Here is a 13,098-nt window from a genome sequence, read left to right on the forward strand (position 1 = left end):
TCGAGACGAACTAACTAATCGAATTAGTGTGTGTTGCAATGAAATGCGACAAAAACGCATTGAACTTCAACGGGTTAATAGTGTCAGAAGAAAATGCATCAAATGTATTGAACGAGAGGGAAGACATTTTGAACAATTGTTATAATTTTAGGATTGTTTAATGAAATTTTGATTTTTTAATTTTGGTCAATCAAGAAATATAAAATTTGAAAATTTTCAATTTTTGTGGTTTTCTTTCTTTTGCCCATGATATTGCTGTGAAAACAAATAGCTATCACAAAAGTAAGTATATCATTGGAAAGCATATTAAATGCAGTAGTTTTAGCAGAAAAAAAATCATGTCCCTATTTACCAAATTTTACAAACACGACAATGAAGAAGATACCACTAATTTTGCACATTTCCCAAATATTACATTTAACTTCTAATAACACCTGGTATAAAAAATTACTCAAAAACTTAAATAGACCCATCTTATAGCAAACTTAATTCTCTTTCAGATGGCATATCTAAATTTTAGGTGGTGGTAAGAATAACTAGACTAGAAAAAAAAACAAAGAAAAATTAAATACCAGAAGAACTAACAACTTTTCGAAAAAATATTATACAACTTTTTTGTTGCAAATGACTTGTTTAATTACATCCTAAAGTTTGGCGGTTTTTATAGTGAACAATTTATTAGCAATTAAGAAAAAAAATTCAATCCTCGTAAATAATGAAATAAGTATAAAAATTTTAGTAATCTTCATTGAGAAAAACGTTAATTATTTTCGGCTGTAAATATAGGTTCTAAATACAATACTATATTCTTACAGCCAATAAGCCAATACACCATTCGAGTCTATTACAAGGACCGCAAGAGGACTGGAATACACGCGAGAACATGCAGGTAGATAGACTGCATGCTTAGAAGCATGACAGTAAGATGCAAACTGCTCAATAAAACTTTAAAAGCCTTTGTAACTTGGAGATGTCTACAGGGAGGTGTTCTGTCGCCTATCCTGTGGTGCATGGTAATGAACCGCCTGCTATTAAAACTAAGGGAAAAAGCTTTAGAACTTTAGGATATGCAGATGACTTGGTGATACTAGTCTAAGGAAAATTTAATACAACCGTGAGAGAAAGAATTCAAACTGCTCTGAACATCGTGAAAAACTGGACAGAGAGGGAAGTTCTTAAGATCAGTCCTCCTAAATTCGCAATTATACCATTTACCGAAAGACGAAAGATTGAGGACCTTGGGCCACTATTCTTGCATGGTAAAGAAATTCCTATGTTGGGAGAGACAAAATATCAGAGTTATCTTAGATTCCAAATTAAGCTGAAACCAACATCTCGACAAAATAACCACGCGATCGGAATCAATTTTACTGACGACCAAACGCATTCATGGGCAAACATGGCGATTGCAGCCCAAAATGGCACACTGGATCTACACTAGAGTAGTATAGTGCCACTATAACTTATGCCGCACTAACGTAACGTAGTGGTCCAAAACCCTGCAAGTAGGAGAAAGGCTTAAGCTAAGCAAAATACAAAGGCTCACATGTCTAGGCATAACAGGAACCACGAAATTTACATCAACCGCATCCATGGAAGCCCTTCTTAATCTTTCACCATTACCCCTGGTGATTCAAGGAAGGCAAAGCTGGAACTGAAGCGAATGGAAAATAATAGTTAAGTTAACTTGACAGAACACCAAAGAATATCAGGAATCAGCAAGTATATTGCGTCCATGAAGCATATGAAGCATGAAGCGTATTGCTTCCGCACACCATTCAAAGTTAAATATTCAACAAGAAAAGAATGGAATGACAGTAACCGTAGACCAGACGGAGATCTTATTTAGTACACAGATGGGTCCAAAATCGATAAGGGAACGGGAGCTGGAATTTTTGGAATTTTTATGAACTTTAATATAGATGAAAAAATGACTAGAGACCTTTTAAAATTTGGGAGGACCAAACTCAAAACACTTATAGGTATCAGAACGCGTCATATGGCCGCTAAAGAACACCTGAACAGAATTGGAGTATATAATAGACACCAAAACTGCACTGTACCGGCTGGTCCAGGTCTTTCCTTGTTAAGTACCTGAAATAAAAATCATAATAAAATTCACGGTATTAACAAAATAATTTAAATTAAAGTAAAAATATGGGTAAATATGGGTAAAGCCAACTTGATCGGCTGTTCAGATCAGAAAGAAAGACAAACGTGGTCTCTTCAACAAAGACTACCACACGTAGATTCACCGGAACTCAAAAAATTAGTTTAAATAAATAAAAACGATTTAATATAAAAAAAGGATTGCCCGGAAGCCCCCCGCCTAAGCGTGGCACTTCCAGACATTTAAATGACTTTTAGAGATGAAAGTGAAAAACGTATGAAATTGTGTTCTACATTGCTCTAAAAACAAAGCTTATTAAAAATATAGTAATTCCGTCTAATCTGACTATCTGCCCGTAATCCGTCAATATTATGCCAGCTGATAAGGTCACCATAATAAGGTCACAGGCAATGAACACCACTGACATGAAATATAAACGTATAGTGAAATTTTCAGACAGACATTCCGAAACATGGACAACCTGCATTCTGCCAGGTTAAAGAGAGAAAAGCTAAGTTTAGTTACTTATTAAATCACAAATAATATTGTTAACGAAAAGTATAAAATAATGATGAATGGCATGAGATTCCAAACAAGTTCCTATAAATAAAGCATAACAAAATATCTACAAAATTACATTATCGTAAGTTCATATAATTCAGGTAATACATAATATAAAATTAATATAAATGATAAATATAAAATGCATAGTTATCTTAATAATGGCCACATTACAATATAGAGAGTAAAGGCCTTAAATACTATGCGTAGATGGTTGCCTAAAACCATTTTTAAATAGCCAGTACCCAATGCCATCTATGCACACTCTGCCCTCATCTAGCAAGGGAATGGTAATATAGATTTGTTAGTTTCGATACTTTATTAATAAAAGGGATTATTGAGATTGTTATATATTAAATTATTTTAGCGTAACATTGACATGTTATAGAAATTTATTTTGATGAAATAGCACCTAAAATGATCCTGAACTATTATTATCATACTTATGTAGATTTTAGTTAAACTAGTATTAGGTTTTCTTTAGCAGATCTAACTTATAATCTCTATATATTGATTCATTTTACAAATAGTTTTCATAATACTATAAAGACACTTTTTCTGGAGGGCGAATAAGAAAATTATATATCAGACAGATATGGTTTCTATGCAAAAGTTCATTTAACTTCTTATCTAACAAAAAATATAAATTAATCAAGCTTTTTTGGAAGCTACATTAAATTCTTTAACAATAATTTGGACAATGATGAATTAGAGAATATAAATGAACACGTGGAAGTTTTAAAAAGTAATCAAATTAATTCGATGGATAAGATAAATAAGTTAGGTTCATTCGCCGGTCATAATAATTCCAGGAAAATGTAAATATATTAAATCGAAACTTGAAGCTAATGTAGATATTTTATATAACCCCAGTAAGCTTCTAGTAAAAATTCAAAATCAAAGTACTCTTACCTAGAAAAATTATTGCTCACATTAACTTTTTAAATATTAAAGAAATCACTAAAATTTGAAAATCTTTATAAGTTATTGTGTCCTATAAGGCATATAACAGAAGTTACATTAATCTGAAAAATCAGACTAATTTTATCTGATGACATGGCAATTCTGGTGACTAAAATCACAAATTTTGAAACGAAAACATGTAACCTACAAATTAAGTATTAAACCAGGCAATAAAAAAACTATTTCTCCTGAGTTGGCTAAGGATTTAAATAGCATAAATTCATTTTTTATAAATTCAGCTAGGCCTACCTATCTGCTCGATAATGATCTAATTCAGTTTTATAGGACAAATAATATACTAGGCATTACGAATACTATCCGTTTTGAGTATACTACTCTTGAAGAAGTTGAAAGAATAATATTTAATATTAAGAGCAGGGCGTTTGGATAGGATCAAATTATTTCTACCTTAGAACTGTGCTCTCCGCATATTGTTCTATACAGGGTGTTTCAGAACTATGGGATCCAACTTTTGGGGGTTGTTCAGTGCAACAGAAGAATCCATTTGAGTATAGGAATCCATGTCCGGAAATGCGTCACTACGCCACTACGACCCTAAGACGCGTTAAAATTTATAAAAAACATTAATTACCTAAATAGGATCTGCTGAATTTATTTTTACCTTTTGTACATGATACCATAACAACAATTGTTTAAAATCAACGCTTATCAATGTCAGTTCTCAATGTCAAGTTTAAAATTTTTATAGCTTACAATTTTTAAATATTTATTGTTAATGGAAAACTTTACCAATTAAGAATTGGCGGATATGCATTTGGCATACGGAGCAACAAACTGCAATGCACGAGCAGCATCGCGGTTGTATCATGAACGTTATCCCGAACGACAGCATCCTGGATACAAAAAGTTTATTGCGGTTCATCGGCGGCTCGCTGAGACAGGCATGTTTAAGACCAAGATGCATGATAATGGTGTTGCTCGAACCGTAAGAACGGTCGAATTCAAAGAAGAGTTGCTTCAGCGAGTTGCCGATGAACCATCAAATAGCACGCGTGACTTCGCTAAGAATATGAATACGAGTAACGCTTCTGTCTGGCGGGTACTACACGAGCAACAACTCCATCCATACCACTTCCAGAAAGTTCAAGGTATGACTGCAGCCGATTATCATCCTAGAGTTCAATTTTGTCGATGGCTTCTGGATCACATCATTACACAACCAAATTTTGTACGATGTATTTTGTGGACCGATGAAGCCTCTTTTACAAGAGACGGCATTTTTAATAGTAGGAATAGCCATGTTTGGGACGAAGAAAATCCTTTTTCAAGAAAACATCAGAATCCTTGATCTGTCAACGTATAGGCAGGCATTGTTGATGTTTATTTAATTGGGCCATACCTTCGATCGGAACGGTTAACGGGACCTATTTATCTGCGTTTCTTGAAGGAAGTTCTCCCAGAACTCCTTGAAAATGTTCCACTAAACGTTAGATAGCAAATGTGGTTTCAGCATGATGGAGCGCCGGCTCACTTTGCTGTACAAGTACGCGAGTATTTGGCTCAGCGGTTTGGGCACCGTTGGATTACCAGAGGTGGAGCAGTTTCTTGGCCTCCTAGGTCACCCGATTTAACGTCGCTCGATTTTTTCTTGTAGGGACATGTAAAGTCTTTAGTCTATGAAACTCCAGTAGAATCAGAGCTAGACTTAATTGGACGAATAACAGTAGCATTTGAAATCATTCAAAACGAGGATCAAATTTTTAGTGTAGGCCGCCGAAATCATGTGCGGCGTTTAAATCGGTGTATTGAGGTTGGAGGAAGACATTTTGAACAATTGTTGTGATCGTATCATATACAAAATGTAAAAATAAATGCATCAGATCCTATTTAGGTAATTAATATTTCTTTCTAAATTTAAATGCGTCTTAGGGCCGTAGTGGCGTAGTGACACATTTCCGGACATGAGTTCCTATACTCAAATGGATTCTACTGTTGCACAGAACAACCCCTAGAAGTTTGATCCCATAGTTCTAAAACACCCTGTATATTATCCACATTACAAATGTTTGCCTTGAAGTCAATTATTTCCCCTTAGCTTGAAAACATGCGCATTTTATTCCACTACAAAAACTCGATAAACCCACGGACACGAGGCATCTACGTTCTATTAGCATACTTCCATCTTTATCAAAAATTTGAAGAAAGAAAATGAGAAGGTTTTAAAAAGGCAAATAAAAAATCTGTTGATAAACATAATATTCTTCCTTGCAGATAATCCGGGTTTAGCCCTAGAGATGATTGCTTAAGTGCAATGCTAAATGTTACAGATGCCTTGATTAAAGCAGTAGACGATGGTCAAGTTAGTCTTCTAATTCTCCTCGATTACACTAAAGACTTTGAAATGCTAATGGTCTCTGGTGGTCTCTGGTGCTGAAAGACTTATTTGACAAATAGGTCTCAACAAGTTCTTCACCAGGATAAAATATCTGATTCTCTCTTGGTTCAAACAACTATTCCTCAGCGAAGCATACTAGGTCTCCTATGTATACCATTTACACCTCACGTCTCATAGAGTTTCTAGAGTTTTGTTCAAATCATCTGTATGTCGATGACACGCAGCTCTATTATTCTTTCTACTTGAGTGAACTTGAAACCGCTACGGCTCCTTATAACCAAGATCTTTAAAGTATATTTCAAATTTCTTCTAAGCATCAATTGAAAATAAACTTCAATAAATCTGAAAATCTCATCAATTTTTCACAAAGAGACCGACGTAAACAACAGACGAAAAACAATGAAAAACACAAAGTCACACGTGTTTCGCTCTATTCAGAGCATCATCAGGCCTTAAAAAGCCACTAACTTTGGCAAAACAGAATTGATTTACTGTTTTGCCAACGTTATGATGCTCTGAATAGAGCGAAACACGTGTAGCTTTAAGTAAATGTTGTGAGACCGTGACTTTGTGTTTTTCATTGTTTTTCGTCTTCAATAAATCTATTATTCTATTCGGCAACGAACTGTCAAAAAATCTAGTTTTAAATCGTCTAGATCTGCATATAGATAATACTCGAATTTCCATATTCCCATATTCGCACATGCTAAAAGTCTGGGTTTGATTATAATTACTGATTTACGTTTCCGTGAGCGCATAACCTTAAAAATGAAAAAAGCATATTCTGCTCTTAGACGTATATACATCAATCGCCACTTTTCAAAAATAAATTAAATTATTGCTTTGTAAATCCCTGGTATTAAGTCAATTTATTCATTGTGAAATTGTTTATGGTTCTTGTTTGGATAGTTTTGAGGCACGTAGAATTCAAAAAGTACAGAAAAAAATTCGTGTCTACGACTATGGGGTCGTCGTCACCAATATAAGTCACCCTTCTTGCGTCATTCTCAGTGGCTTAATATTTATAATAGGAGAAAATTGCATTTAGACGTTTTTTGTTTCAAGCTATTAAAAACAAAAAAAAACACAGTATTTATTTAATAAATTTGAATTTAGGGCCGATGCGCATAGTCGTTCATTGCGTTCTTCAAGCAGCAGGGTTACAATACCAGGACATAGAAAATAAATTTTTATGAGAGGTTTTTTATATTTTGCAGCTAAGTCAGTAAATATACTTTTCTCATCAGATCTTGGCCAATCTCGATTCACCTTCAAAATCAAACGTAAAAAAACCCTGCTTACTGAACAATTTAGTTCGATAAAATAAATTTGAGTATTCCGGCTATTAAAAATTAAAAAAAAGAGAGCAGAACATTTAATTGCACAAAATTAAAACTTAGTTGTAAGTTTTACTATAGACTAAAATAATTAAATTAATTTAGGCTTAAACAGGACCTTGTAGCTTTGTAAGCCTAAAGGCGTCCGATTATTCAACTCTTAGCTATGCTGTATTAGGATTGGTTTCAATAAACATATTTATTAATAATTTGTAAATCCCATTTTTTAATCAAATTAAACAATTTTAGTCTGTTCAAACAAATTTTACTTTAACAACTTATGGTACACATGAAACTATTTTTGTCCGAAGTCAATGCAATCTTGGGTTAATATAAATATTTTTTATGGTCAAATAATATCAGTAATAAAACAACTGAAACTAAAAAAATCTGCATTGAATCCAAATCTCTTCTTGAATCCTCCTATAAGTCAAGCATTTAATGCGTCATGAAAAAATTCAAGATCTTAGTGAACTCATTGTATATAAAGCCTTTTCTTCCGCAAAAATCCACGTAATAAGTAATTCTATGTTATTCCTTATACTAGTAATAGTAATTATAGTTCTTATTTATTTGTGGAAAAAGACATAAAGCATAGAGCGATTCCCTTAAAGGCCCTACAGGACATATCATCAACGAGGACGTTGAAGAATCTTAAAGGAAGAGGATTTATGGGCATAAACTCATCCCTAATAAAGCATATCTAAGCATCCATTTGCAGTATAAGCAATATCAGGATATTTTATTTTATATTTTTCCCAAGCGGTTTTAATGTTATTAAGATTTAACCGTTGGCATAAAGTTATAACGAGATGCACTAGTTTTATTTTTAAATAAAATTTTTGATGTTGGTCCTGATATACACGCAGCAATTTTAAATAAAAATCCAAGAAAGCCAATTGGATTAATGGAAATATTATTATTTTTAAGAGTTACCGTCATATTTTAAATACCAAAGGTGTAAGCAGTATCATTAATTTTAAGTATTTAATTTAAGGGAACCGATGGGGAAATCATATGTTAACCAATGGCATTCCAATGAACACTTATTACTGTGTTATAGTTATCAGGAACAAATGTAAATATAAGACTAATAAAACTATAAAATACTAGTTATCAGAACCATACGATAAAACAATTGGTCTTGTTTTAAAATATAATGATTCTATTTAATAATTAGTCAACTAGATCTGAATATAATATTATATTAAATTTTCTTTTCAATGTGAGTATTAAACAAACATATAAACAGCAATTAAACAAAGTTTTCGTAAACAATCTAATAAGGATAAAAATTTTAATTTTTTATCTATATTATGAAAAGGAAAAAAAAGGATTACATTCTCATTTAATATCAAATTTTGATCAGTTTCTTTTTTTTACTTGCATTGATTTTCGCATCTATAAAAATTAAGTTATAATAATTAAAATTTGAAACATAATTTAAAAGTTGAGGTTCCAATAAGGGCCCTCTTCAAAAAACTTTCTGTTTGTTATTGCTATAGACTGAACACTTGTCTATCTGTAATAGATCATACTACAGAGCATAAAAGAAATTGTCATTAAATTATTTTCATCGAGAGTATTTCTAGAGAGTCAATATTAGTTTTAATACATAGACACAACTCTGATAAGTGACTCTTACCAAGTTTATACGGATAATTAAACCACTTTGGCGGCTAAACCGGTTTACAGATAATTCAGTTTGGCTAGTGTTTACATGAGAGGATTAAGAAAGGGAGTGCACCTATAGGTTATAGATTAAACAGCTGTTGACCATTGCCAACCTAAAAATTATAAACAAAAAAATTGGTTGAGCTGACTAGTTGGTTTATTACTTGAAAAGTTGACTAGTTTAATAAGTTATATCATAACTAAACGTGGTCTCTTTAACAAAAGAAATCAAGAAATTACAGTATAAATAAATAAAAATAAATTGAATATTAAAAAAATTAAGGATTTCCCGGAAGTCTCCCACCTAAGCGTGAAGCTACCAAACAATCAAATGACGGTCTTTTTTCATAAATGTTAATTATAATTATTAAAATTAAAGAAAAATATTGATACTGAAAAAAAATTTTCAGTGTCTTGCTGATTGCCTGGTTTTTAACAATTTATCGACGACGCGCTTGGGTATATCGTATGCAGCAGACGATATAGCTTCTTTAATACAAATCCTTACAAACACCAATACAAATCCTTATTTAATACAAATTATATAGAGATGCCACGAAACTTGTTTTTTTAAAAAAACTTTATTCAAATAGAACGACTAATCTAGTACAGAGTTAATTCAGAACTGACTTTTTAAAACAATTAATATAAAAAGGTTAAATCGGGTAAAATGCTGAAGTGTTAAATATAAAACAATGATGTGGTAATATAATATGATTACTATTTAGATTTACAAAGAATATGATATATAACTCCTTCCTTCTTAGAATGAAGCATCCTCTTGAAGGTTTACTCTCGGACATCTTGGTTGGAGAGGAACATCCTGAAAGGAAGGATCTTCGTCCTTGGTTTTAAACCAGTTTCTGTACACCTTTCTTTTCTTTGTGAGGAAAAGCAATACTGCCACTAGTAGGCCTATATACAGGGTGATTGTCCATAGGCTTGGGATGTAATATTTGCTTGAATATGAGGTTTCTTCCACTGGGATTATTGGATTAAGCATTGGCGTATCCAGATGCAAGTTTTCTAGTTGAATGTGAAACTTCGGGAGATTTTCTGGTTTGAACTCTAAGTTCGGGGCGTCGAGGACTAGAGGGCTACCGTAGCTTTTTTCTTGAAAAATTAGCATTTGTTTTCTGTAGAAAATTTTGCAAAATTCCTCCTTAATTAGAAAGACTCCTTTAAAATTCTTCACGGTCGTTTGAGTTTTGCATTGAACTTCGAGGTTTTTAGGTTCGAGGAAAACTGCCAAAAATTGGTTTAATTCTGGAATCATTTCTATATGATTCTCTGAGATCTGAAGTTTATGAAAACGACATGATTGTGTTGTTTGTTTAACTAAAATATTGATTTCACAAGGTACATTAGACGTGGATTGCAACGTTTTTGGACAATGGTACGGTCTACCTTCGACACATTTATTATTCAGAGGTCTAATCTGTTCATCATTTTCGGATTTCAGAAGATATGTAATTTTTGGACTTATTATAAGAAAATCTGAATTATGTTGGAATAGGAAGTAAATAATAGAGTTTAAAATCATTTGTGTGTTCAATTGGAAGTGATAAAAAATATATTATATTGTTAAGATTAATTTGACAAGAAACTTTTATGGTATTTTCAAAGTTTAGTATATTTTCGGGTTTGACGTCGAAAAGGAGTTGATTTTGATAATGTTTTTCAATTTTTTGTAATTCTAAAAATAGTTCTTTAGGTTTAATTATGCTGGGATGCATTATGCCAAGTTTGCAAAGGTTACTGAGTTTTCGATATCTTGTAAGGTATTTAATATGGAGTTATATAAGATTATAAATTGATTGAATATATCTTTGGCAAATAAAATATCTATAAAATTACTATTTTCTTTAATTATTTGATTAAGTTGCAATATTCTTGATTTTAAAAGATTTTCATTGTGCAATATGCTTTGAACTGTATTATTAAAGTTTTCTATTATTTGCTTTATGATTGAGTATTGCATTTTAATCTGATTTTCAAAATGTTGCTCATTTTTCTGAAGATTTTCTAGAATTTTAAAAATTTTGTTACCAGCGTCAGCATCCAAATTTCCCGTTATGCCTTCAAAAATAGAGCCTAAACCATTAATTAAACCGCGCTTTGTGTGATTGTGTTGGTGAAACTGTATATTTTCGATTTTTCCAGAAATTCAGCGTTGGGTAAAATTTACAATTTTATAATAATTTGTTACGTCAAAATTGTATGTTGCATTATTTAAGTAAAATTTTAGTCTATCGAACTGTTCATTTAGGTGACTAAATTCGGTGTAAAGGGGTTCTATATTAAAGTAATGTACAAAAGTATGATCTGTACGTTGTAGTTTTGCAGGAGCCAGGTTTATCGGCAGGAGGCCTAGGTTGCTGGTAATGTTCCTTATTTCTGTTCCTTGCCAAGTGTGAGGAACCTGAAAGATTTTAGAATTTGTATGGTTTTTTTCTAGGCCTTTTTACGTTTGAAAGATGTATTTTTCCGCTGTGTTGCCATGTGTTGTATTGAGTCTTGCAGTTTTTAAATTTGGGTCAAGAGACTTAATTTTCATTTTTATATTTATTTAAGGTTTTGCTCTGTTTTTGTTAATTTTTTACATAGACAGCCGGAGGTATTGTTGGAAGGTCCTCACGGTTTACACATCTCGTGAGAGTATCGGCCTGTTTTTTCTATATTTTTAATATTGAGTTTAATAACCTGTTCCGACCTTGGTTGCAACGTAATGACATTTGTGTCTTGGGTCATGACATTGTAATATGATAAAGCAATTTTCGATTCGGGTGTACAAAGCATATTATTATTTAAGTCAATAGTTGCCTGTAATATTTTTAAATTATCTATTCCTAGTAAACAATCGAAATAACTATGAAAATTAAAAATGTAAAATTTTAATGGAGGGCTTTTTTCCTTTTTAAGTATTCCTGGACATGGGATAAAGGTGCTAAAATTTTCAACTGATGTACCATGAGCCGTTGAAATTTGAAATGGATCTAGTTTAATAAATTTTTCAAAATAATTCTTAGCGATTCCAGGTTTTACAAAAGATCTTGTACTACCGGTATCGATAAGAACTTTTAAATTAAATTCTGGAAAAATTATAAATGGCAATTTACTTTCATTATACGAAAAATTCATTAGTTGAAAATTTTGTAAGTTCGTTCCGAGGCCTAGTGGCGAAAAAAATCATCATTTTCATTAGGCTGTTCAACACAGTATTCGGGATAATTGTAGGGGTCGTCGTCTCCGAGTTCGTTGAAGTCACCGTCAGCGGGTGGTTCGTCAATGTTATGTAATTCTTCAACAATTATATTAAGGTTATTGCCCTGATTTCTAAAATTATTGTTTACTGGTGGTTTAAAGGTATTTCTTGTTGAGATTGACATTGGGGTGGGTTTTGGTAAGTTTTTATTTTGGTTCGGCCGAAACATATTTACAGTTTGATCTGGGTTTATATTAGTTTGATTTTGAAAATTGCAATTTGGAAAGTTGGAATTCTGGCCAAAATTTATTTGATTTGCTAAATTTTGAGTAGAACTATTTTAACCAAAATTTGTTTGATTGGCTAAGTTTTGATTATAAAAAATCGGACGGTTATGATTATAATTTGTTAGCGGAATTGGCAAATTTCTTGGCATATTTGGATGTTTAGCTATATTATTGATAGGCCTTATTATTATTGTTTGAGATTTCTGTTGAGCTGACTGTATTTGAAAATCATTGAATAACATGCTCAAGGCAGTATTTAGATCTGGAGGATTTTTAGTTCGCATAAGTGCACCTATGGGTTCTTTTAAACCTTGTAATAAAACTTAAAGCGAAATTACGGCAATACTGAGACAACACCAGAGATTCGTTTGCTATATAGTGTGTCGAAATATAAGAGATTTGTAAATTTAATAAATGTTGGATTCTATTCTATATTATTATCCTGTCTCATTTCAGTCATTTCAATATTGAAAGTATAGGCATCACGCTTATCAGCATAAGCATTAAGTAAAGCGTTTTTAAGTTCCTGCCAATTTGTTATTGAACAGGAGGAGATATTAATTGCGGCTTCGCCTTTTATTTTAGATATTATACTGGAAATCAGA

This window comes from Anthonomus grandis, chromosome 22 (genome assembly GCF_022605725.1).
Source record: "Anthonomus grandis grandis chromosome 22, icAntGran1.3, whole genome shotgun sequence".
NCBI lineage: Eukaryota > Metazoa > Arthropoda > Insecta > Coleoptera > Curculionidae > Anthonomus > Anthonomus grandis.